The sequence below is a fragment of the Mauremys reevesii genome, linkage group 12 (assembly GCF_016161935.1).
Source record: "Mauremys reevesii isolate NIE-2019 linkage group 12, ASM1616193v1, whole genome shotgun sequence".
NCBI classification, from domain to species: domain Eukaryota; kingdom Metazoa; phylum Chordata; order Testudines; family Geoemydidae; genus Mauremys; species Mauremys reevesii.
In genome coordinates, this window is record NC_052634.1 from 50979825 (window position 1) to 51005590 (window position 25766).

At 51.9% G+C, this 25766-nt stretch overlaps 5 non-coding genes across 5 annotated transcripts; 2 read left to right on the forward strand and 3 right to left on the reverse strand.

Moving 5' to 3' along the window:
• Positions 1–6975: 6975 nt before the first annotated feature.
• On the reverse strand, positions 6976–7048 carry TRNAF-GAA. Its single transcript has one exon. It is a non-coding gene; the product is annotated as a tRNA-Phe (tRNA).
• Positions 7049–8587: 1539 nt separating this feature from the next.
• On the reverse strand, positions 8588–8669 carry TRNAS-UGA. The gene has a single exon. It is a non-coding gene; the product is annotated as a tRNA-Ser (tRNA).
• A 6197-nt stretch (positions 8670–14866) lies between these two features.
• Positions 14867–14940, forward strand: TRNAT-UGU. Its single transcript has one exon. It is a non-coding gene; the product is annotated as a tRNA-Thr (tRNA).
• A 5369-nt stretch (positions 14941–20309) lies between these two features.
• On the reverse strand, positions 20310–20391 carry TRNAS-AGA. Its single transcript has one exon. It is a non-coding gene; the product is annotated as a tRNA-Ser (tRNA).
• Positions 20392–25433: 5042 nt separating this feature from the next.
• Positions 25434–25507, forward strand: TRNAK-CUU. Its single transcript has one exon. It is a non-coding gene; the product is annotated as a tRNA-Lys (tRNA).
• The last annotated feature ends 259 nt before the right edge of the window (positions 25508–25766 follow it).

Here is a 25766-nt window from a genome sequence, read left to right on the forward strand (position 1 = left end):
CTCTGTGTTATGTGAGCACCATTCACACAATATATATACTACCTCTGCAGCCATGGGTGGCGGGAGCCCCACAGCCCCACACCACTGTATATGGACCCTGCAGCTCCCAGCTCCTACAAGTAGACCCCAGAGCTCCCAGCTGCTGTGAGCGGACCCAGGATTTCCCAGCAGGCATTGATGGCGTGAGGACCCTGCAGCCCCACGTCATTGCTAATAGACTCTGCAGCTCCTTGGAGCTCCCAGCTGACACAGGCAAGCGAGGAGCCCCAGCTCTCAGACACCGCAGGCAGAGCCTGGAGTGCGCAGTCACCATGGGGGGTGAGGAGAAGCCTCAGCCAAATGCCATTGCAGATGGCCCCATAGCTCCCAGCCACTGCAGGTGGATGCCAGAGCCCCCAGCTGCCATCGGGACCCCACGGACCATGGCCACCATGGGCAGCGAGGGGACCCCATGGCCCCCGGCCGCCACGGGCAGCAAGGGGACCCCATCGGACCCGCGCGCCATAGGCAGTGAGGGGACCCACAGCCCCGGCCGCCACAGGCAGCGAGGGGACCCCATGGACCCTGGGCTGCCACAGGCAGGGGACCCCACAGCTCCCAGCCACCATGGGCGGCGAGGGGACCCCATGGCCCCCGGCCGCCACGGGCAGCGAGAGGACCCCATGGACCCTGGCTGCCACGGGCAGTGAGGGGACCCCATGGCCCCCGGCCACCACGGGCAGCGAGGGGACCCCCCAGCTTCCGGCCGCCACGGGCAGAGAGGGGACCCCATGGACCCCGGGTGCCATGGGCAGCAAGGGGACCCCATGGACCACGGGTGCCACGGGCAGCGAGGGGACCCCCCAGCTCCCGGCCGCCATGGGCAGCGAGGGGACCCCATGGACCCTGGGTGCCATGGGCAGCGAGGGGACCCCCCGGATCCTGGCCGCCACAGGCAGCGAGGGGACCCCGCAGCCCCCAGCTGCCACAGGCAGGAACTGTCACCCAGCGACCAGCAGAAAACAGCAGCGGGCAAAGGCATCAAGCAAACTCTCAGCTTCTGCTGCTGCCACTCCTTCAAGTGGCTCTCAGTCTGCCCTGTTCACTCTGCGTCGCTGCCGCTCCACGGCATTGTCCTTCACCCTGCTGCTGAGAGCTCCTGTGTCACCACTTCCCCTGCTGCCACCTGCCTGTCTCCTGCAGCCCCTGCGCCGCCACCTAGTGGGGGAACCTCGCTACAAGTGCAGCCTGGGCAGCCTCTGTCATTGCAACACCATGGGCAGGGCGAGAACCGCCAGCTGGGGGAGCCTAACGCCCTGCCCCGCCCCTTCCACCTGAGGCCCCGCCCCTTCTGCGAACACCCCTGTGCCCAGCGTACACCAGCCCTTAGATCCCTCTTGGTATTTCAATGCAGGCACTGACCTGTGAGAGGAAAACATCAGCTCACAAACACAGAGACTGAATTCCCCACATTTAATCTCGCTGCACTTTCCAGAAAATCACAACATTCATTTAATTCTTGTTAGGACAGAGAAAAAAATAAGTGACACTAAGTTTTTGGCTTAGTTAAATAAAATTACGTGTTTAATTAACATAGTAAAAATATGTCCTGATTCCGCTAAATAACACCGCAACCGGAAATAAGAAGAGACATATATTGTCAGTGACGACTAATTTCGCAAACGATCTTCCCATTATTAATTTCCACGCTGCCCCCATTGGAGGTCTGGGCACCTCCAGTGTCACTGCTCTGCATTCACCTTCCCCTTAGAATTGTTCTCGGACATTCCCAAATTTGGAAAATTGTGCAGTTCACAATGTGAATAGTGACCCTGGCTCCTTCCTGCACCTACTCTACATTGCTCCACAGCAGCTTCTCCCCCTGCAGAGTCACCCCAGCACTGCAGTGCAGCCGCCCAGGGCTTTGCAAAAATTAATAATACAGAGTTTGGAGGAAAGTAAACATTTGGGAGTTGTGGAAATAGCAAAAGGCAACAGTTGTGGTGTTACAAGAAGGCAGTTTTTGGTTTAATAATAAAACCCAGTTATATAAATGTAACTGTATGTGCAGCTCTGTGCACTCCTGTTGGATGGAAGCTTAGTAATTAAATTATACAAGAGGGTCAGGTAAAGTTTTGTCCCGAGAAGCCTTCACAGCCATTCTGAGGGGAAATGGGCCCTTTGTCCACAGAAATGGTCTATAGGGGACGGCTGCAGGCAGCAGGCGGAGAGATAATCTCATCAAAATGATTTGACTCCTGGGTAATGTTAGCAAAATCACTAAAGGAATGTCCGGGGTTTCTATTGGCACTTAACGTGCCTGCCCCTGGCTGTCTCTGGTTGTACAAGATGGACGTGTAATCAGGGTACAGTTGTGTAAAAAAAAATTATTGCAGTGCAAGGGATGTTAGACAAAACAAAATGTTGTGTGTAGTGTCAGGTTTTAAAAACCTAAAGTGAGACTTATGTTTTGTAACATAATGTTATGAAGGTTAAACTATGGAAGGAATGTGCATTTTCCCAGGACGTGTGCAGTGTATATTGGAGAAGGGGTAAAAGAAATGCAAACAAAACATGGTACTTAATTCAAACCCTATTAGGGCTCCAAAGGGAGCCACAATAGGTTGTGGTTTCTTTTTCAGATCTGTATGTTTTGAAGCAGAAGATGAAAGTAGAAAGTAATCAGAACTCCGGTGGAAGTTGATTGTGTCCCTTTTAAGACAGTCTCTGAGCTGCTGATGGCTTTGGATCCAAAAGCCAAGCCCGAAAGCCGGGGTGAATGCAAATGACCTAGCTGATGGGGGAAGGAGAGAACTGCCCATCAGTGGCTGCACAAAGGAGCTGCAAATAATAAATACATCTGGTCAGCAACCAAGCTACTGGAAGACTCAGATTGTGGCCCTCCAGGAAAGGGAGGTGAAAAAACAAGTCAAGCCTGAAAATAAGGGGGACAGGTTAACCCTAAGGAGTGTGTGTTTCTGTGTGTGTGTGTGTGCGTGCGTGCATACGTACCGTGCTAAAGCTGTCTCTCAGCTATTACCCGAGAATAAACTTAAAGCTTGGTACAGCAGAGAAACTATTGCAAACTGGGTCTGTTGTACAAGAGGGGAAACTGAGGCACACCACCTCATGAATTTCATAAATGACCCGTGAGTGGGGTACTTCACTATCTGACTATAGAACAAAATAAGGACAGCCTGGAGGTAATTCTTCTGTTTTTCCTGCAATTAGCAAGGAAATTTGTAAAAGGAAGAGGTATTATTATTATTAAGCACTAATCTGTCCCCACTGGGGGTGTGTGTGGAAACTGTTTCTTTTGTTTTTCAGACACTCTGCAAGGAAGCTGGTGCCAGCAAAAGACTAACCCAGAATACCATGAATCTATGTTTTGTGTTGTTTGTCTGTGGTGTTTGTCTTGTTGTTAGCATTGTTGTGTTTCAATGAACAGAAAACCTCATGACATGGGTGGGGATGGCTTCAAAAGGCTGATCTTGGGGAAGATGTGGATGGAAATTCAAAATGCTCGACTAGGAGGCCAGCACCTATGTAATAGCTACCGTGGTATCTGGAAGTGAATCGGCAGCTAAGGTGGGCCCCACAAGCCCTATGGGAATAATGAGAAGGGGATTTGCTCGCTGGGAATCAATGGAGGGGTGTGTAAAATGGTGTAAATCCAGAGAAGATGTTTGAATGTGCCCCTCCCTGATGGCCGTGGAGGAGCACACCCAATGGCCCATGGCAAGTGGTGGACAATTGGGTGTACTGTGTATGAGGTGTTTTGCTGGAAATGTACATATTACTGGGGGCACAATTACCCCAGCCCCTAACCAAATTCCACACTACACACTGCTCTCTGGGCTTTGGTGCACAGATAGACCTGTGAATCTTACTGCTGTGAATAATCGAACCAGCGCATACAGCCTGATTCCACACCACGTGGTTAAGTTGGTTTGGACAGTAACCCATTTCTCTGTGGACATTCAATGGACTTATGCTATGGACAAAAGCACGAAAACCTGCAGCGGCAGCGTATTGCAACTGGACATGTTAAGAGCTTGACCCCGTCGAAGGAGGAGAGGAGGTGTTTCGGTGGTGGCCGGGATGTTGGACCATGCTGCAGTGCTCAGGTCTCTCGGTGTTGCTGTGGATTATTACAGCGGCTGGTGTATTGCTAAGTATACTTGTGTGACGTTGCCTATGGAAATAACCTAGAAGTAATGGAGTAAGCCCCTCCCCCCTGTACTAGACAACCTGGACCCAACCTTCTCGGGCCCACTATAGTGGGAAGTCTGGAACGCTAATTGGAACAGGTGTGGCACGTCCGTACGAGAGAAGGTGCAGGGCACTGTACTACGCACGGGGCAGTGGGACAATGGAATATCAACACCTTCCACCTTGAGGCCTGGCCCTATCAGGAAATGTGTCACCACGTGTCCTATGTCTTGCTAAGGGGGAGAATGGGAACAGGGACACAGGCAAGGCTCTGTGGTGTCAGGGCTGGGATGGGGACACGGAGGAAGGAAACTGGAATCATTGCTTGCTGGAAGTTCAATCCAATAAACATCTCATTGTTTGCACCTTCGGACTTTGGGTATTGCTGCTCTGTGTGTATGCAAGAAGGACCCAGTAATGGGAGGGTGAAGGGATAAACCCTCTAACACTAACTAACATCTAACACACATTTCAACCTCTTCTTTTCACACCGTTGCTCATTCTCAGGGGCTGCTTTGTCTCCAGACAGATCCATTCTCTTTCAGAACAGCCTTGCTCTTTCCGTCTGTTTCACTCACTGAGGTGTCAGAGTAAACACTCCCCTTCCCTCTAGTCTCAGACAAACACTAGTATTAACTGTTTGCTACTGATGGGTTTAGAAAGCATTTATCAAGATGCCATTTCTGGGGGATTTTTCCCAAGATCCAGTATTTTGTGTTCAAACATCTCCTAGCTCCCTTGGTGAAAATAAGGCCAAGGTTTCCTTGTAATATACAGTAAGAAGGCAGTTTTTCACCCCACATGGGACTTGAACCCACAATCTCTGACTTAGAAAGCTATTGCCTTGTCCATTAGGCCACTGATGAAAGAATGGAAGCTCTATCTCCTAAATGCATATTTCTCATATTAACTTGGAAGCCAAATACCCTCTTTCTGCACCTTACAGAAATGTCTGCATCCCCTGGCAGCGAGGCTACTGGGCAGGTCACTTACAGAGCTGAGCACCACCTTTCTGCCAGCCATCTTTAGAGAAGAAGGGTCTTTCCCCTGACAGCCACACAGCGCTGCCTAGCATCCCGAGAGCCTCCCTCGTGTTCTCCCACAGCAGCCGCCTGCCGGTGTGGGTGGGAAAAGGGGACCAGGAAGCAGTGCGGCCTCATTACGGGACAAGAGGCCCTCGCCATGCCCAGGCCTGCCTCTTGCCTTCAGCCCAGGCAGCCAGAGGTGCCAGGGAGCTCCCTGGCAGGCCGCCGCCTCAGCCAGGAAATAAGGAAAAGGGGATGAATGAAGAAGTCAGGAAATAACAAGGAAATGAAGAGGTTTGTCGAATGGGTTTCTGCCCAATTTACCATCTTCTCAGCTACTGCTCAAAGTTAAAGACCTAAAGTCAACCTATTGGCATAAGTATAGATGGTTGGATGGGAATTAAAAGGAGCTGCTGTCACAAGTGTTAGGTGCCTGCAAGCAGCATGCAGACCATTTAAAAACACCGCAATTAGAGGCTCAGATGAAACGTTTGCCCTAAATCAGAAACAACAATAGGAGGACCAGCAGAACGCCACTCTAGGTACATGGCAGAGTAATGGAGGCTGTTAGAGGCAAAAAGTCATTCCTCAAAATTTGGAAATCAGATCCTAGTGAGGATAATAGGAAGGTGAACAAACTCTGGCCTGTTAAGTGTCAAAGTGTAACAAGTCAGGCCAAGAAAGAATCTGAGAAGCAACATGCTAAAGACACAAAAGCTAAGCATAAATCCGGTCAATGCGAGTCCTGGTCTGTCCCTGCAGAAAGGTGAACCCCCTCTGTGGCTGGAGTGAGCTCCTCTAAGCCGACCTCACTACAGACCTGTGCCAGGTAGTGCTCATTGTAAAAATGTTTCCTCTGACAGTTGGGAAAATGGGACCAGCGGTGCTCAGGCCGGCTGACACAATTAACCCACCCTCCCCCTCAACAACAAACACCATGCAGCCCAGAGGAAGGGAGCCTTTGATCTTCCCTCTCATGCCTTAACTGGAGACCATACACACTAATATAGCAGTAACCAGTGCCACAGAGCACAAAGTCCACCAGTAATGCCCTCCCTGGTTGGAGCTCCACCACCTTCTGTACTCGCACCGCGAATGTGAAGAACAAGACTCCAACCCCATCATTCTTTCCTGGCCAGGAGGCCCTTCCTCCCATCACCCTCTGCCCAGCAAGCTACCCTAGAGTTGTTAATGTGCATTTCCTGAACACCCACCATGGCCAAGTCCAGCTGCTCCAAGGCACTGAACAGCAAGTGCCTCCTCCTGGACCCCCAAATCCCTTCCACACGGCCACTTTCACAGATGCCCCTTCCCTGGTACTGCCCTTGCTCAGCTGCGCAGAGGAGTTTTCACCCCCACTCCCTGCCTGTCACTGCCCAGCAGCCCTCTGGCACCATTCCTGAGGGTCACCCTGCCTTGCTCTCTCCCTGACATATTGGGAAAGACAGATCCCATCTCTCCTTGTTAAAGGTCAGGTGGGCCAACTAGGGGCAGAAGCCCATTCTATGTTTTCCTACTGCAGAGCCCAAGATCAGAGACTCACCATCAGTGCCACCCAGAGGGGAGGCAAGCAGGGCAATTTACCCCAGGCCCCATGAGAATACAGTATTGCAACTTTTTTTTAATTGAACGGGCTCCCAAAAATGCTTTGTTCCAGACCCCTAAATGCTCTAGGGCAGCCCTGCTCATCTTGGGTGCTGACACACCACTGTGCTCCCAGAGAACAAGCCAGCAGGGCACGAAGAGGGATGAAAGGGCCTGCCAAAGCCTGGGATTGAACCAGGGACTTTTAGATCTTCAGTCTAACACTCTCCCAACTGAGCTACTTTGGCAGCTGTGTGGTAATGTTTGGGCCTGTTGCTTCTCTGCCCAGGAGGTTTTTGCAGCAGTTGCACACAAAAAGGACGTCATTGGGAGGTGCCCATGAAGACAAGACTCGCTTTTGCCTGCCTTGCTCAGCTTGACTTGCTGCCTCACCCCGTTCCTGCCCTAGTGCCCGGGTTGACCTGGTGGTGGAAGGGGACTGGGGGCCGGTGGCGCGGGGAGGAAGTTGAGCTGGACCCTGAGCTAGACTAGACCCTGGCGGTGAGAGTCTGGCCACCACCTGCCGCCCCACCCTGTTGTCCTGGCTTCCCCCACTGGGCGTCATTTCGGGAGGGAAGTGGGGCTTCTGCCTCCCCTCCCCGATTTTCACACCGCAGAGGAGTGCGAACAGGAAAACGAACGGCTGCTCCACACCCCCACCGGAGGAACCCGGCACCCTTAGCTGTGGGGAGTAAGAAGTGGCTGTTGGCTGACAGGGCCTGTCCCCGAGGAGCTGGAACAGCAGCTGGCGCCTCCCCCTCGGCTCCAGGCTGTGGGAAATGCTCATTGCCTGGCTGCATGGGCGGATGCTGCTCCATGCTCTGGAGAGCGTCTGTATTGCTCTGTCAACCCCCCGTCTTCACTGAGCCAGTCTGGTAAGGTCCCAAGTGCCCCCTCCGGCCTGGCAGCTGAGAGTCTGTGCAGACATCAGCCCCCCTGCCAGCCCCACAGGCAGCAGCAGCGCCAGCCCCCCAGCACCACAGGGGCACTCGATGCACTTCCAGTGGGGAAATGGCTCCTTGGCGTCCAGCTGCTGGAGTGAGAGCCAGGAGAGAGCAGTGTCTGGCTCAGCGTGGGGGAGAGAAGAGACCTGGTGAGTGCGGATCTCCCTCAGCCTCCCCCGCAATGCTGGTCAGTTATATTGTCACTGTGATAGTCAGTGCTTCCCTTCAGGGCCGGCCCTAGAGGGATCTGTGACAAAGCCCCCCCTTTCCTCCCCAGGCCCTGCCCCCACCCCACCCCTTCCCCCAAGGCCCCACCCCTGTCCCATCTCTTCCCGGCTTGCACCTTCCTGCCCCATTCCTCTCCCTCCCCCACCTCTTCCCGTCCCTGCTCCTCCCCATCCCCTGCCAGCCCCTCCTGCACCCCACTGAACAGCTGATCACTGGCAGGTGGGAGGCGCTGAAGGCGAAGAGGAGGAGCTTGTCAGCAAGGCCTGTAGTGGCGGGGTGTGCGGGGGAGCTGGCTGCCAGTGGGCACTGAGCACCTATTTTTTCTCTATTGGTTCTACAGCTCCCATGGATTCGCTGACTCAGCTTCTTTCACACCCTAGAGAGAGGAGCAGAACCAGGGCTATGTCTGATCTATGGGGCACCAGGTGAGTGGCAGAGGCTTCAGGTGCTGAGAGTTTGCCTGACCCCTCAGGGACACAGTGTGAGGTGGTGTCCCAGGGATCTCCATGAAAGGAGCAGAACAGGATTTCCTTGGGGTGGGGAGAGAATTGAGAGTGTCTCAGGGGGTTGTACAGAGGTGTTGCCCGGGTGAGAGACTGGCTAAAATACAGGCTTCGCTGTGAGCAGGATTTGAACCTGCGCAGAGGAACCCTATTGGATTTCAACTCCAACGCCTTAACCACTCGGCCATCACAGCTGTGAGCACAAAACTGCCTGAATGCCAGAGAAACTGGTAAAGAATCACAATGCCCAGGTGTGAAGTCATCTGAACTACAGAATTCCCACCGCAAACCTGGCTCCCAAAGCACAGGGGGGATTTGGGGTTTGTTCTCTTTGCTTAACTATGTCAGATGTATTCACCCACGAAACCTCATGCTCCAATATGTCTGTTAGTCTATAAGGTGCCACTGGACTCTTTGCTGCTTTTACAGAACCAGACTAACACGGCTACCCCTCTGATACTCCTAGTGACACTCTCCAATGGATCCCATCCTCCACCCACTGTGAGGTAGGTAGGAGCGGTTCATTATTATCCCTACTTGAAAGAGGGAGAAGCTAAGGCTGAGAAAGGAGAATTGATTTGTCTTAGGTCACACAGCCAGCCAGTGGCAGAGTTGGGAATAGGACCCAAGAGCCCTGATTTTGAAACTAACCATCAGATCGTGAATTTCAAACACTGAATGACCTGAATAAAGTGCTCGCAGATGAGCTCCAGACGAACAACAGTGCATAGTAATTATTCAGCAAGTATTTGAGGAGAACTGCAATGTTAGAGAGAATCATGAACTGCTCAGAGACCATTAATGCAGCAAAGCACTAAAATTTGTCAACATATAACAGGTTATGACTTATTTCCTTGGTCTTCAAAGAGAACAACAAGGACCTGAGTCTCCTCCCTGTCAATAACCCCCTGCTCAGCCAATCGGGGTAGAGACAGGATGGGAGGCTGAGGGTTCTCACCAGAGAGCCCAAAGGATGGCCCAGGTCACCGGTGGGGATCACTGCCCGAGCACTATTTCAGTCCCACATTTTTGGGTGAACCTCCCACAGTGGGAGCTGCAGAGCACTCCCCCGCAACACACACACACACACACACTGCTCCTGGTGTTGGGAGGGGAACAGGTGAAAGGACAAAAAAAGCAAGAGACGAAGAGAAAGGAGGAAGGGATAGATGGAGGAAAAGGTGAAACAAAAAGAACAAACCCTAAGGGACAAAATCCCAGGTGCGGAATAAAATTCTGCCTCCTTAAGTTCCTGTTTTCCATGCCTAGAATTCAACTGTCACCAGATGGATCAGACTGAACAGGTTTCAAATCTCAAGGAGGCTCTTACCTTCTAAACAGGGATGGCTGTTTTCTAGTAAAATCAGGAAAAGGGAAGGAGAAAACTTGAAAGAGGTTCCTCCTGGCGCTCACATACGTGAACCCGAATACTCTCTCAGTCCTCAAAGAGAACTTGAGAAGGAGACTTGCTGAAGCAAAGCCACAGGGGTCTCTGAGGTTTCCCTGGCCCCTCGCCCCATCCTGCCTGGCTGATGTCAGCATCTCTCTGTGAGGTCACCACCTCCCCACCACCTTGGACCAATAGTCTGAGGTCCTGCAAAAGGCCTTTGTGATGTCACTGCCACACCCCTCCCTTGCTGTGCAAATGTCCTACCCCTGGCCAGGCACTTTGGAGGTTTGAGCTACTCCCTGTGGATCACCCCAGTCAAGGAGCATTCGTTCTAGGAAGCAAGCCGGCTAGACAGGAAAACATCAGACGCTGCTCCCAATGCTACACTCAGTTTTTCAGAAATTAGTCAATTTTATGGCCAGAAGAGACCATTAGAGCATCTAATCTGACCCCCTGCATATCACAGGCCTCCTGAATGACACAAGAGCTACTTTTGGGGCAAACACATTCCAGAAAACCATCTAGTCTTCATTAAATGACATCAGGAGATGGCAAATCCACCACTTTCCTTGGTAGCTTGTTCCTGTGGTGAATCATCCTCGCTGTTGAATATTTGTGTCTTATTTGTAATATGAATTTGTCTCTTTTCACCTTCCAGCGATTGGGTCTTGTTATGCCTTTCTCTGCTCGATTAAAGAGCCCTTTTATACCCAATCTCTTCTGTCCATTAAGGCCCTTCAACACTTCAATGAAGTCACCTTTCAATCTTCTTTTGATAAGCTAAACAGGTTGAGCTCGTTCAATAGCTCACTAGAAGGCAATTTTCTCCAGCCCTCAGAACATTTATTGGCTCTTTGGTCATCAGATTCCTGAACTGCAGCTGGATGTGGCTCTTGTTCTTCTGCACAGCACAGCTCCTGGAGAAGAGGGATCTGCAAATGTACATTTGTATGATACCTTTGTTTAATTGATGAAAACATAAACTAGACACTTAGAGGATTGGAACGGATTTCAGCTGATGGACAGCTTCGCTAGGTTTTTATGCATTTGGACAGCGAAATGTTGAGTGTTTACATTCATATCAAGCACCCCCGTATAGTGGAGCCCCTGAACAGAATGGAGAATGGAAAAATAAATGTTTTCCTTTTTTAAAAAAAAAGAAAGAAGGTTATAAGAGAACACAGGAGTTTGAACGAAGGACCACTTGAGCTGCAGTTAAGCACTCTACCACTAAGCTATACCCCCATGACAACAGGAGTATAGAATTGTGATCTCCAGGACTTTGAAGGACAGACCCTGCTTCATTGAGCTCCGTTGCCATTCCCAGACCACAGGTGGTTTTAAAAATGGGGTTTGATTAAACTTCTTAAATGTGGCAACCACCACAGCTTGTGCACCCACCGATATAGCTTCTCCCACTGACATAGCTGCCACCTCTTGGGGAAGTGGATTAACTGCACCCACAGGAAAACTCTCTCCCCTCAGCATAGAGCAGTGGTTCTCAAGCTGTGGGTCAGGACCCCAAAGTGGGTCATAACCCTGTTTTAATGGGATTGCCAGGGCTGGCATTAGACTTGCTGGTGCCTGAGGCTGAAGCCAAAAGTCTGAGCCCCACCACCCAGGGCTGAATCCCTCAAGCTTTGGTTTTGCCCTCCCTTAACTGGGGCAGGGCTCAGGCTTTGGCTCCCCCCTGCCCCTGCCTGGTGTGGAGGGGCTTGGTCCCTCTTTCCAGGGCCATATAGTAAGGTTTTGTTTTTTTTTGGGCAGAAGGAGGTTGCAGTGAAAGGAAGTTTGAGAAACCCTGGCATAGAGCCTCTGAATATGTCTAGACTTGGCTCCCTGTGGCACCGTGGGTGATCAGACACTGAAAGTGCAGCCATGGAGACACCACACACCAGCCTTGCCCAGCAGGCAAGAATCAAACCTCCACAGAGAGATGCTTGTTGTTTTTTAACCCATCTCCGTAAGCCCTCAGCCACCACCACTTAACAAAGGGGCTTTTCTACACTATGGTTCTGTTCTCACTGAAGGGTCATTTCCAATTGTTTGCTCAGACCAGCATTAGGGAAAATGGTGTCCTGAGCAAAGCTTGTACTTTGGCACTTCCCCATTGCCCCTGGATGATCCCCACTCCCCCTTTACTGCTAGCTCCTGCACTCCCAACCCTTGCACCTCCTTCACCCCTAACTCCTGCCCCTGCTGTGCCCCCTTTGCCCTTAACTCCCTGTGCCACCAGCCATTGCCCCTCTCCTGCAGCCCCTTCACATGGCTCCAGTGCTGGGGGCCCTGCACTTGTTCTCCCTTTCCCTGGGCTTTGGCATCACTAGCCCCTGATTAGCCAGTAGGGTTCAGTGGTTCCCAAAAAGTGGGGCATGACTCCTAGGGGGACACAGAGGCACATTCATGGGGGCACCTCAGGGCCTGAGCCAGCCCCCATGGAGGGAGCAGCGCTCAGCCCCACTCTGCCCCAGCTCTTCCCCAACCCCACTCTCAGCCTGGGGCTCTGACTCCCAGCTCAGCCTTGACCCCCTTACCCCTGTCTGCACCCCTCTCCCCAGCAAGCAACAGCCCCACTCCCACCCTCGGTCCTTGACCACGGCTTCCGAGGGGCCACAGCCATGGCTAAGAGGGCACAGTGTGAAACGTTTGGGGACCACTTCTTTAGGATGATGTTCTCAATCACTTCTACAAAGTCCAATAAAAGCTATTCCTCACCCACCTACCCCTCCGTCAGGACTGACTAGGTATGTTCTGCTGCCCTTCACTCATGCAGGAAAGATAATAACATTTCATTCCACTCAATCCTAAAGTGATTTGTAACCCGCCACCAGCCAAAACTGGTCATTTTGGGGAAGCGGCCCCATCATGCTGCATACCTAGGCAGAGTAGGTGTGTCTACGCAAACACGGTCTGTTCCTGAAGTCTTTCCCCCAGCTCCTCACTAGATGTGAGCGGGGAGCTCATTCAGCCTCTGCTTCTGCTTAGTATTTAAAAACTCCTTATTGTCCCTATCTCTGCTGGCCTTAGATTTCTCCTCCTGTCTTTTCATTGCCAGCTGAGATGAGGTGGCCGAGTGGTTAAGGTGATGGACTGCTACTCCATTGTGCTTTGCATGCATGGGTTCAAATCTCATCGGATGCGTTGAGTTTTCACCCCTCCTTTGTAGACAATCGCCTCCCTCTTTGGTACAATGACAGATCAAACAATGTTGCTTCTTGCAATCAGAAACTCAGAACTCTCTTGCTTTAAATAAAATGTCTAAATCCCAGATTTCTTAAAAAAAGAAATTCTCTAGTGCTGTATTTCTTAGTTTTTATCTCAAAAGGGAACATCCTCATCATCTCCCCCAAACAACCTGGGACCTGCCCAAATTATTAAAATACCCTCAACCCGAGCAAGGCCAGAACAGTGAACCAGAGCTAGTGTCTAGGCCAAGCTGTTCTGAAGGAGGCAACTCAAACATTTTCTCCCTGCTTCCCTTGGAAAAGTCTGACTGAGAAAACAAAATTCCCCAAACTGAAAATTTTCTGCTGAAAAACCAATACTAGTCTGGTTGGGGACTTTGGTTTGCAAGTATTATTGTTATTATTCTCTTCTGATTTCTGAGTCAGTTCAGTCTTTGTCCTCCAGGTGTGTTTCCAGCTGCTGAGTTGTGGGGGAGAGAGGCCAGGTCATGATGTCTCTTCCCCTCTTTCATAGTTTCTTCCAACTTGCTAGGAAGCTCCTTTGCTACCATGTGAGTCAAGCAGTGTCCATTGTCGCTGTGCTATCTCGGAGAAGCCTGCATTGTACACGGTTCCTGGGATAGTCCTTGGGAGTGTGGATCCCTTCAGTGGGCCAGCAGCGAGTCCGGCTCCTCCCTTGTCGCACCTGAAAGGCTGGTGGGGGGCATTTCCCAACCTCATAACATATCTCAGTAACGCACACAGAGCAAAACTTCATAACTTCCCAACCAATGCGAGCACACACAATCCAACACGATATTAATGTTCAACAGATCAAGACTTTTGAAATGACACCTCACCAGGCAGACTTTGTACAAACCATGTCATCATTATATGAGAGTGGTGAATATGGGGCTTCCAGGTGCTGCTTTGAGCACAGCGTGCCACACCTGGGCTTACATTGCAATGGAGACATACCCTTAGAGTCCATCTCTCCTGGGATAAAGATGGCCCACACCTGACTCTCTGCCAATCCCCACTGGGCCCTGACAAGTGTTGTTCGTGTTTGTATTCTGTAAAGCAGAGGAGCAGATGAAGTTTTGCTCCCAAGGTGTGTGTGTGATTCTTTGGACAGGTCTACACTACAAAATTAGGTTGGTGTAATTACATTACTTAGGCTGGCAATGCAGTTCTATCAAGCTAATCCCGGTATAGATAGTGGCTCAGCTGTCAGAACTTTCTGGAGCTATGAAAGGGGAGGGACCCAGCCTCTATAGCAGGAATGCAGGGCAGGCGAGTTCATGGCAGATGTGGTGGGATACTGGTGGAGGCCAGTTATGGTGATATAATGACCAGCAGCATTTACACTGACAATTTGTCACTTTAAGTTTGCTGCAAAAAGCACTAGGCCTCTCGTCGAGGTGGTTTTATTTTGTCACCAAAACAGGGCAATTTTGTCACCAGACGTGGCATTGCAGTGTGTGCACCAGCCAAAAACTGCTGACCGAGGGAGCGTTGTGTGTTTTTCACACACCTGAGCAACATAATGATGCTGAAATAACTTTGTAGTGCAGACCTGGCCAAAGATTCACACACACACACACACACACACACACACACACACACACACACACACACACACACACACACACACACACACACACACACACACACACACACACACACACACACACACACACACACACACACAGCTTGCAAGGAAAACCGCACCCGCTCCTCTGCTTTGCAAAATCCAAACACAAGCAAAGCTTGTCAGGCCCCAGTGGGGTTGGCAGCGAGTCAGGTGTGGGCAGACACTGTATTGCTTCCACAGGCAGGCACCATGGCTTAGCTGGCTAAAACACCTGTCTTGTAAACAGGAGATCCTGGGTTCAATTCCCAGTGGTGCCTTGTTGACTAACTCCTGGGCAACCTGGTATTGGCTACTGCGGGAGGACAAAACACAGAGCTCTTTGGTCCAGCCCAGTATAGTTGTTTAAATTATACTCACAGGCACTGATAACAGACTTACTGAAAGTTTGGGAGTTAAGAGCTCATAGGTCAGTGGTCCAGCCTGTCACAGATGATCCTGCTTCCTCTGGGACAGGGGCAGGTCTGGGCTCTCAGGCTGAATGGCTCATTGTGGCTGCCAGAACCTGTGGGCAGCTCATTTAGTTTACACCGAGGGTTGAGTCCTGCTTTGTGCACCGTGTGTGAGAATGAAAATCCTAAACCGCCCTTTGAAATAACAAATGCAGCAGGACGTTTTATTGTCCCTGCCCCAAAGCAGACAGACCAATGGAGAAATGCCATTGAGTCCAGGGTAATACTCCACTGCCGTTCTACCTTGTTTGCTTGCTAAACTCCCTCCCAACCTTGAGGGCTCCCAGAGCCCGGTATTGAGCCTGAGCCGAGATGTCTACACTGCAAATTTACCACCCCCACGGCCCTAGCCTGGGAGCCTGCACTGGCACGGGACAGCCGTGGGTATTTCATTGCAGTGTGGACATAGCCTAGCATTATGTCTACACTGCCATTAACACACCCAAGCCACTATTCTCAAACCCTGGGTCAGTTGATTCAGGCTTGTGGGGCTTGTGCTGCAGGGTTATAAAATAACAGCGTAGACACTTGGGCTTCAGCCCAGCCTCCGAGACCCCACGAGGGGTGAGGGTCTCCGAGCCTGGGATCCAGTCTGAGCCCAGATGTCTACGCTGTAGTTTTTAGCTCCACAACCTGAGCCCCAGGAGCCCAAATCAGACCATCCAGGCCAGTGGGATTTTTTCACAGTATAGATGCCCTCTCAGGATATGTCCACACTGCAATGTAAGTCCAGGGTTAGCAGAAGTCATGTCAGCAGCCCCAACACATAAACATAAACCACGAGGGAAAGACCCACCCCCCAGATAAGCTGGGCAGTGTCCTTCTCCCTACGGTTCGTAAGTCCAGCAACCAAAAGTCCTTTAACATGACCCATCCCCTTTCTGCACCCCACTCACAGCTGTTGTCCTTAGTCAGTGCAAGCCCAGAGGTGCCTCTGTAGAGTTCACCTGCCATTCTGGGTGGAAAAGGGGGAAAATAAGAAAGCACCGTATGTCCCCTGCCTAGCAAGTGCTATTGAATTGAGGGTGAGTCCCTCTATCAGGGTCTGCCAAGCCCAGTTGTGCTGCCCTCGATTCACACAACAAGGATAACAACCCTTTATTTCTCCTGCCCCTATAACAAGGAGACTGGGAATCCAACACCAGCCACAAGTGATCATTTCGGCAACCCAACATATTTCCAACATACTGTAAAATCCACATGCAGACTCATACATGAAACCTTACAAGAAAATCTTCCTGAGGGGGTCTGAAGCATCTGCTGCTAGAGGGAAGGAGGGAGCTGTGGGTTGGGATTGAGGAGCAGCGTGAGGAGGGGGGGCCTGTGGGTTGGGATTGAGGGGCACTGGGAATAGGAGGGGGCTGTGGGTTGGGACAGAGGAGAAGGGTGAAGAGGAGCAGGCTCTGGTTGGGAGTGAGGAGCAGTGAGCATAGGAGGGACTGAGGGTTGGGTCTGAGGGGCACTGGGAAAAGAGGGGACATGGGTTTAGGCTGAAGAGCATCCTCATTTGGGGATCCAGCAGGACAGGGGAAGGCAGCAGGTGATTCTAATTCCTTAGGGATATTCTGTGTGTTTGTGTGTGTGTGTGTGTGTGCAGGGGAGGAACATGCTCTATGCCCAGAGGCCTTTATTCCTCCAGGCTGCAAGGACAGAGGGGCTGTCAGGAAGTTGCCCCTTCAAACCCACACACAAAAAGACCCTTCTGAGGAAAGGGAAAATCCTGCAGAGAAAAAGTAACATCAAAGAGGACTCCCAAAACACAGTTTAAGATTTTAGTGAGTAGTTTATCACCTGATCAGGAACTTGAACCCTGGACCCTCAGATTAAAAGTCTGATGTGTTGCCAACTGAGCTAGGCAGACTCACAAAAGGAAAAATAGCAAGTTGGTGCAGAGGAGAAACTAGTCAAGAAAACAAGAGTGGGAAACAATACGAGAAACCTGCTGCTCTCTCTGGCCTTGTCGGGGGGCTGTGCCGAACGGGTGTCCGCACTAAGCTTGGCATCAATATGGTGATCCCGGGGAAGCTTGGGGTCCCCAGGTTGCCTAAGGAGGGGTGAACCGGCCCAGGTCGGAAACGGAGCAGGTCAAAACTCCTGTGCTGATCAGTAGTGGGGTCACGCCTGTGAATAGCCCCTGCAGCGTAGCCTGGGCAAGGCAGTGAGACACGGTCTCTTTTTAGACACCCCCTCCACCCCTGCAGAGCCTGTATGGGGGGATGGGAGCACCCATTGTGGGGATCCTGAACTGGTGGGAGGGAGGCACCATGTACCAGGGATCCCGAAATGCGGAACAGGGACACCCACACACCAGGTGTCTTGCAGCAAGAGCTGCGGTCTAGATTTACAAATTGCAAGTGATGGGGAATTTACCACCTCCCTTGCGGAGCTTGTTCCACTAGATAATTAGCCTCATGGTTAAAAAATGGTCATTTCCAGGTGGGATTTTCTGACATCGACTACTAGCCAATTGGTCTTGTTCAGTCTTTGTCTGGTGAATTAAAGAACCCTTTAAATCACATATTCCCCCCTCTGGGAATTTGTCAAACGTATTTAAAACAGTGATTAAATCGCCTCTTAACCTCCAGTCAATGAAATCAATTGAGCTTCTTCAGTCTCTCGCTGCAGACATTCTCCTTGTTTTTAAAGGCAAAAATCCTGATCTTTCCAACGGGAGCTGCTGCTTCAATGTTCAGTTTGGGGAGGGATTTGGCTGCACTCAGAGATCTGCCCGCGGGTTACAATCTGCGATCCGAAGGGTCGAACGCAAACAGCGTTTAGATGGGACCGTTAGTGCCGCCCCCGTGTGGCCAAAGGTTAGAACTGACCAGCAGAGTTTACAGCTGGAGCCTGGGACGCTCCTGAACAAACTGGGCCCAAAGCCTCTCGCGTGGGATCCTCGCTGTGCAGCAGGAGGCGGAGGGAAGCTGATTGTCAGGGCTCAGGGCAGCTCCCTGCCATGCTGAGCCGGTGTCTGTGCTAAGCGCGGCATCAATCAGGTGATTCTGGGAAGTTCGGGGTCCCCGGGCTCCCACAGGAGGGTGAAGCAGGTCACCCCTGGAGCAGGTTAAAGCTGCAGGGTGACAGTGGGGTTGCTGCCCCTGTGAACAGCTGCTGTAGCACCGCCTGGGCAGGACAGGGAGAGCCAGTTATACCCCCCCCAGCCTGTATCGGGGGATGGGAGCACTCACACCCTGGGGACCCACCCACCAGAGATCTACGGGGGGGAGAGTGGCACCCACACACCCAGGATCTTGTAGGGGGGGACAAGGGCCTCCACACTCCGGGATCCTCTGCAGAGGGATGGACACCCACACATCCAGGATTCTGTATGGGGGGCAGAGGTACCCGGACACCTGGGTGGGGGATGGAGGCACCAAAACATCTGGGATCTTACCTGGGAGGACAGCGGCGCCTGCAGCTCGACATGAGATGGGGGCAGGGGGAGCAGGAGCATTTCCCAGTTCCAGGCTGTCCCCGTCTGGCCAAAGCACAGAGCTCACAAGCAGAGTTTAAAGCTCCAGCTGCCAAGCTGCAAAACAAGCTGGGCTCTGTGGCTGGTGCCTGTGATCCCAGCTCCTGGGGAGGCTGAGGCCGGCGGATCGCTTGAGCTCAGGAGTTCTGGGCTGTAGGGGGCTGTGCCAATCGGGTGTCTGCACAATGCTCAGCATTAGTATGGTGAGCCTGGGGAAGCTTGGGGTCCCCAGGTTGCCTAAGGAGGGGTGAAACAGAGCACGTCAAAACTCCTGTGCTGATCAGTAGTGGGATTGCACCTGTGAATAGCTCCTGCAGCATAGCCTGGGCAAGACAGTGAGACACGGTCTCTTTTTATACAGACACCCCCTGCAGAGCCTGTAGGGTGGGATGGGAGCACCCACACGCTGGGGATTCTTACTTGGCGGGAGGGATGCCCCCCTGCAACACGGATCTTGAAAAGGGGAACAGTGACACCCACAGATCCCGGATAGGGGCAGGCAGGGGAAACCACACACTGGAGCTAGTTCATGGGGTGGGGGACAGAGACACCCCCCAGAGATCCTGGATGGGAGCACCCACATGATGGGGATCTTGAACTGGGAGCAGGGAAGCACCATGTACCAGAGGTTCTCAAGAGGGAACAGGGACACCCTCACACCACGTGTCTTGCAGCAAGAGCTGCGGTCTTCATTTACACAGGGCAGTGATGGGGAATTAACCATGTCCCTTGCGGAGCTTGTTCCACTAGATGATTAGCCTCACCAGGTCAACACTACGAGTTTATATCAAATTTAGCAGCATTAAATCACATTAACCCTGCACCCCTCCACACAACAAAGCCCTTTATATTGATATAAAGGGCTCTTAATACTGATATCTGGGCTGGTCTACACTACGGGGGGAAATCAATCTAAGATACACAACTTCAGCTATGTGAATAACGTAGCTGAAGTCGAAGTATCTTAGATCGAATTACCTACTGTCCTCACGGCGCGGGATCAATTCTAAGGGGAAGGTGAATGCAGAGCAATGACACTGGAGATGCCCAGACCTCCAATGGGGGCAGCGTGGAAATTAATAATGGGAAGATCATTTGCAAAATTGGTCGTCACTGAAAAGCTTTGTCTCTGTTCCTATTTCACGCTGTGGTGTTAGTTAGAGGAATCAGTACAGATTTTTACTATGTTAGTTAAACACTTAATTTTATTTAACCAAGCCAAAAACCTTAGTGTCACTTATTTTTTCACTGTCCTAGCAAGAATGAATTGAATTTTGTGACTTTCTGGAAAGTGCAGCGAGATTAAATGTGGGGAATTCAGTCTCTGTGTTTGCGAGCTGATGTTTTCCTCTCACAGGTCAGTGCCTGCATTGAACTACCAAGAGGGATCTAAGGGCTGGTGTACGGTGGGCACTGAACTGGCAGAGTGACGTCTCTCAGGGTGTGACCTCCCCCCCAAACCCATAGAGTTAAGGTGACCTAAGCCCTGGTTAGATAGTGCTAAATAAAAGGAAAATTTGTTCGGTCCATGTAGCTATTACAGTGATGGGAAAACCCCTCTAGTCACTGTCTACTCCAAAGTGCTATAGCAGTGCCACTGCAGCCTTTTAAGTGTAGACAGAGTGAAACTAGATTTATCTCCAGTTCGCACTGTGGATGCTCAGGTACTAAGACTACAATAATAACAGCAGCAGCACAGCACTTGCGTAGTTGGCAGGATTCAAACCTGCGCAGGGAGACCCCAATGGATTTCTAGTCCATCGCCTTAACCACTCGGCCACAACTACTTGACATACAGCCCCCTTTCACTACATGATGATTCAGTTCTCACTGAATTGTTACTTCAAATTGTTTGCTCAGACCAGCTCCCCCAGCACACTCATGGCTGCGCATCAGTGTAAGTGTATTCTAGGCTGAACAGCCAGAATTCCTGCCCATTTCTCTTCCAGTTGGAGCATGATTAGAGTGTGTTTGTGTGAACGACATTGCTGTAGATTGTTGTTCATTCCCCACTCTGACAATTCAGACAGTCCCTTTCCTAGTCAAATCTCCAGCACATCGTTCCAATAGCAGGGGGCAGGATTTCTCTGGGGCACTGAGGGCTGGTGCGTGAACTCAGCCTTGCATTCCACCCTTGATGTTTCATGGACTAACAAAAGCAGCAGAAAGAAAGAGCCGAGCCAATATCTCCCTGGCAGGGATGCAGGTGCCACGTCCCCTCTGTCTGACCATCGCCATTGCAGGAGAGAAGGGTTCACTGGAATCGAATGCCCTGGCTCAGACCAGAGACGCAGGAAGATTTTGCTGTTTATGGATCTGTGCAAAGGAAATTGTGTCTCTGTGTGAAACTGAGGTTGGAAATGAAACGTCCACATGGTGGCCCTATGCTCTAGGGAATGTGGGTGAAGGACTCGGGCTGAGAAATGATTTAACAGGGGTTTGTATTTATTGCCCTGATTAAAATCTATGGCTAAAAGGCAGCCACTGTTGTTAGTACTTGTACCTGTGTAGGGACACCCCAGTGGGTGTCAAGTACATTGTCTTCACCAGGGGCAGTCGATTATTTTATTAAGGTACAAATTTCTTGGTCAAGGCCTAGGCTCCAGAGAAAACAATACACTGCTGATAAGAAGAAGTACATCAAAAGATTTTGCAGCCACCATGGGCATAACTATGATGTGTCGTGTTTCACTCTTTATACCTGGCGCCACCTCCTTTCCCTTTAGCCTTGTAGTTGACCAAGGGCAAAGCTGAACATCTCCTCAGATACCAGGGAGTGTTTATGCCCATTCCTGCGAGCTACACAGGGGTTTGATGTTGCTGTTTCAGTCCTCTGGCTCTGGCGGGATAAGGAACAATTCAGGCTGTCACTGAACTGAAGGAGGAAGATCAGTTTTTGACAGGCAGAGGGATGCCTCCTCTTAAAGGTGTTTGTCTGGCTGGCAGCCCTGGTTCCCAGGTCTCGCCCGTGGGGCTCCAGCAGTTTTGGGACCAGGTCACTCCCTTGGCCCCACTGGCCACCCCCAGGCGCTCCCCCCCAGGGGCCCCGTCAGTGCAGCGGAGCTGAGCAGCGTTTGCCTGCTCGCTCCAGTGGCTGCTGGCCCCTCCCAGCGTCTGCACGCCCTCCTTCCCTACCCCCCAAACTCCCTCCCAGAGCCTGCACCCCACCCCTCCTCCTGTTCCCCCCACCCCCTGCCCCAGCCCAGAGCCTGCACCCAGCACCCAAACTCCCAGAGCCATAACAAGGAATTTTTGTGCCCGAGGCAAGGGCCGGCTCCAGGCTCTTTGGCGGCAGGTCCCTGAGTCCCTGTTGGAGGGAAGGACCTGCCGCCCAATTGCTGCCGAAGAAGGGGCAGTGGTAGAGCTGCCGCCGAAGCGCCACTGATCGTGGCAGAGCTGCGCCCCTCCACTTTGTGCGCCCGAGGCAAGTGCCTCACTCGCCTCACCCTTGTTACAGCGCTGCAAACTCCATCCCAGAGCCTGCCCCCCAGAACCCCTCCCCCACCCAAACTCCCTCCCAGAGACCAGCCTCTCACCCCTTCTGCACCCAAACTCCCCCCAGAGCCTACACCCCTCCTGCACCCCAATCCCCAGCAGGGGGGCAGTGGTTTGAAATGAATTTAAACACTCAGCATTTTCCTGTGCAAATGAATAAAGACCTAGCAGAGCTGTCCAGCAGCTGAAATCAGTTCCAGTCCTCGGCGTCTCTAAGAGGGACACTCGGTAGCTGAGGCACGTGGGACACCTCTGTGGTGAGGACAGGTGAAAAAATGCTGGATTCAATGAACGCTGAGCCCATAGGAGGGGAAGGTGAACGGCAGCACCACACAGGGTCATAACACTCAGACACGGGGCTTCACTGTCACTGCCCCTGTGTTTTCCATTATTTATTTCCCCCTCCCCCGCACACTGTCACACAGAACCTTCTCCCCTTGAGCCCAATCCAACCCTCCCCCTCTCCCCCACACACGCCATGGGACACAGCCTCTCGGTGAGTTACTCAGATGGGGGCTTGTCTCTGCATCTCCCCAACAGGGGAGCAGAGAGCCGAAAGGGCCACAGGAGACCAATGGAGCTAGGCAGGGATAGAAAAGACTTCCCCTCTCTTCTCCTTTCAAGAGTCTTGTTAATCTCACCCATGGGACGTTCCAGCACCGGGTGGGCTCAAAGCACCAACCTTCCCCTGAGCAACGGAAGGGGCAACCAGCTCTATCACATGGAAGGAGGCTCCCACCTCTGCTGCTGCCATCCTGCAGCCTTTAATATGGATTTGTTTTAGCTAATACAGCCCGCCTCAACCCCTAATCCATCCATAAATCAAGGAGAAAAGTCAGGCACCAGAGGTGCAATGGGTTAGTGCCCAGTACTTACAGAGCAGTGCTGAGTGGAGTCATGCTGAGGTTGTGAGTTCAAACCTCACCTACAGCGCTAGTTTCTTTTAAGCAAATGGCTTCTGCCAATCATTGTGCCCTGCAGAAAATACAATTGCAGCTCAGAAGACACCGAGGTCCCCTTGCTTTACAGAGAGCAGGGCAGATTCCACAGATCTACCAGGCTCTGCTCTCCACCAGCCGCCTGTGTCAGGAGGGGTCAGGCAGAGCCCAGAGCACTGCCCCCGACTCCCCCTCAGTCTTTGCTCCCCAAACCACCTGTGTGCTCACCCTCTTCGCTGTGAGACTCAAACCCTGCCTGGCTTTCTCTATGTTGGGGGGGGGTTTCATCTGTCGTGTTGATGTGCATGTGGGTCCTGTGCGATTTTGGTGGATGCCTGGCATAGTTTTGTGTGCGTGGGTGTGTGTATGATTTTTGCATGCAGATTGTTTTTTGCTTAGTATTCTTTTGGTATGTGGGTTTTGTGTTTCCTGTTGTGGGCTTTTGCTGTATTTTTGGTGTGGATTTGTTCTTTCTATGTTTTGTGTGGCTTTCCCTTATGGGTATATGCCTCTGTGTGCTGTGTGGGTTTGGTTTTTGTTTATGTCTGTGTGGGCCTGTGCAGTCTGTGATTTTCTCATTCTCTCTGTGTGTGTTTGTCTCTCTGTTTGTATCTTCATGTGTAAATTCACTGGAACTTTTCAAAATCTGCACAACTTTGCCAATTTTCACCAGGGATTTTTCTCCATTAACAAATTCTCACTTGTTCCCTACCAGTTGGTGACCATTGCCCCAGGGGCCTGTCAGTCTCTGGGTCCTGATTTCCCATTGACCCTTCCCCCTTCTATTGGGACTGGGAACTAGCCAACCAAAAAAAACCCACTCAGTTTTAGTAAAGGGCCAACAGTCCCTTACACAAGCCAGTCTTGTGAGCGTCACCAATGTCCAGAGATGGCAGCACAAGCTGCTCCCATAGTGTAATACACAGGACTCTGAATCCTGTAATCTGAGTTCAAATGTCAGTAGGACCTTGTGTTAGTGGGTGGTAAAGATCTGGTGCTCAAATTGCTTTCCTAGCTCCACCTACATAAGAGTGAATCATTTCCCTCCTGCTGGGTAACTCCTTCCCCACTGGAGCCAGGTCTTTGATTGGGGTCCAGAAGTGGCTGTGGCTGTCTGGTGGGTGGGATTCTCACTGCTTCACCTGATGCCCCCAAGTTTGGTGCTTGTGGCCACACCTTTCCTCTTGCCCACATGGCACTTGAAGAAAGCAGTGCCAGGGCCAGGCTTGATAGGGAGGCAGAGTCCCAGGCTGGAGCCCAGCACCTCTCCTCCTCTGGGCACCTGGAGCAGAGGCGGCTGGTGCTGACAGCTCCAAGGGAAGGCTTAAAAGCCACAGAGCAACTGAGGGCGGGGCTAGATGAGGGCAGGCCCATGCCTATGTGTGGCCAGCAGACAGGCAACAAGACTCCCGGCCAGCCTGCTCCCTGCTCCCTGCCATGCCAAACCCCCACTGAAGGCCACCCGCAGACCACCATGCGGGGCGGCTGCTGATGCTCTGTGGCCAACAACAGAAGACAGTAGGAAAGCAAGGCCAGCCCCCATGGTGGAGCCTCTGACTGTTCCCACTCCAGGTGCTCACTTTGGCAGTGGGGCAGAAGATTTTACCCCAGGAGGCTTTTCCCCAGCTGGCGAGAAGCAGAGAAACACCCAGGCTCCCAAGGTGCTATGTAGCAAGTACCCTCCAGCACAGGGACAGGTGCACACTTGGAAGAGGGAAACTGCTCCACACGCTAGCCCGGGCAGCCGCCCATTTTCTTTGGCAAGTCAGGAAGGGCAAAGGCGAGACTGGAAGCGCCTGGGGCTCATGCCCCAGCCTGTGTGACACCCAACCCCCAACTCCTTCCCAGGGCTCTAGCTGAAGCCAGAGCATTGGCCTGAGCGGCCAAGAAGAGGTTCCAGCCCTGAAGGGAGCAGGACTTTCAGCACAAAGGTAAAACTGCAGCAATGCAACCGTAAAGTGACTTGAATTTTCAATCACTTGAGCCAAAGTCAGATATCTTAGTCATTAGACCACGTAGACACAGGAGCAAAGGAAGGTTAAAAATCTACTTCACACACTTCTTTGGAAAAGGTGGACACTGTGTTTCTTGGGTCATCTACTGAGGGGGGGGGAGACTCTGTGGGCACAAGAAGTCGAGTTCCCAGCAAGACGTGAGATGTAATTCCCTGGAGCCAGGTGAAGGACTTTGGTAGGGAGGCTCAGGCATGGGGGATTGGGGTGCAGCAGACGGACTTGCTGTCTAGGTGCTTAGATTTAGTCTCCCTGAGGAGGAGGAGGAATCCTGCTGACAGGCAGTGGCTGAACAGAAAGAGGAGGGGTTCCTGGGACTTTTTTTGCCTCTCTTTTGCCTGCCTGCTCACTCTTGTGCTGAACGCTGAAAATGTTTCTCAACAAGCCCAGGTAGCTCAGTTGGTAGAGCATCAGGCTCTTAATGTGAGGGTCCCAGGGTTCAAGCCCCTGTCTGGGCACTCAGCTTTTAAGTAGCCTTGTGTGCCAGGACCCAAATTCTGTTCACAGCCACAGCTGGATTCCCAGAAGCTGTGGCCATTTTCTGGAAAGGTTCCTTTCCTTAGCAATCAGGAGAGAGGCCACATCCACAGGAGCAGGCCTAGAACACACAGTCTCTGGCTGGCAGGAAGCGCTGTGGGGCCAGGTGCTGAGAAAGCCCAGAGGTGGAGCAGCAGAGATGGGGGGAAGGGAGAGAGAGAAGCAATGAGGACAGACCGT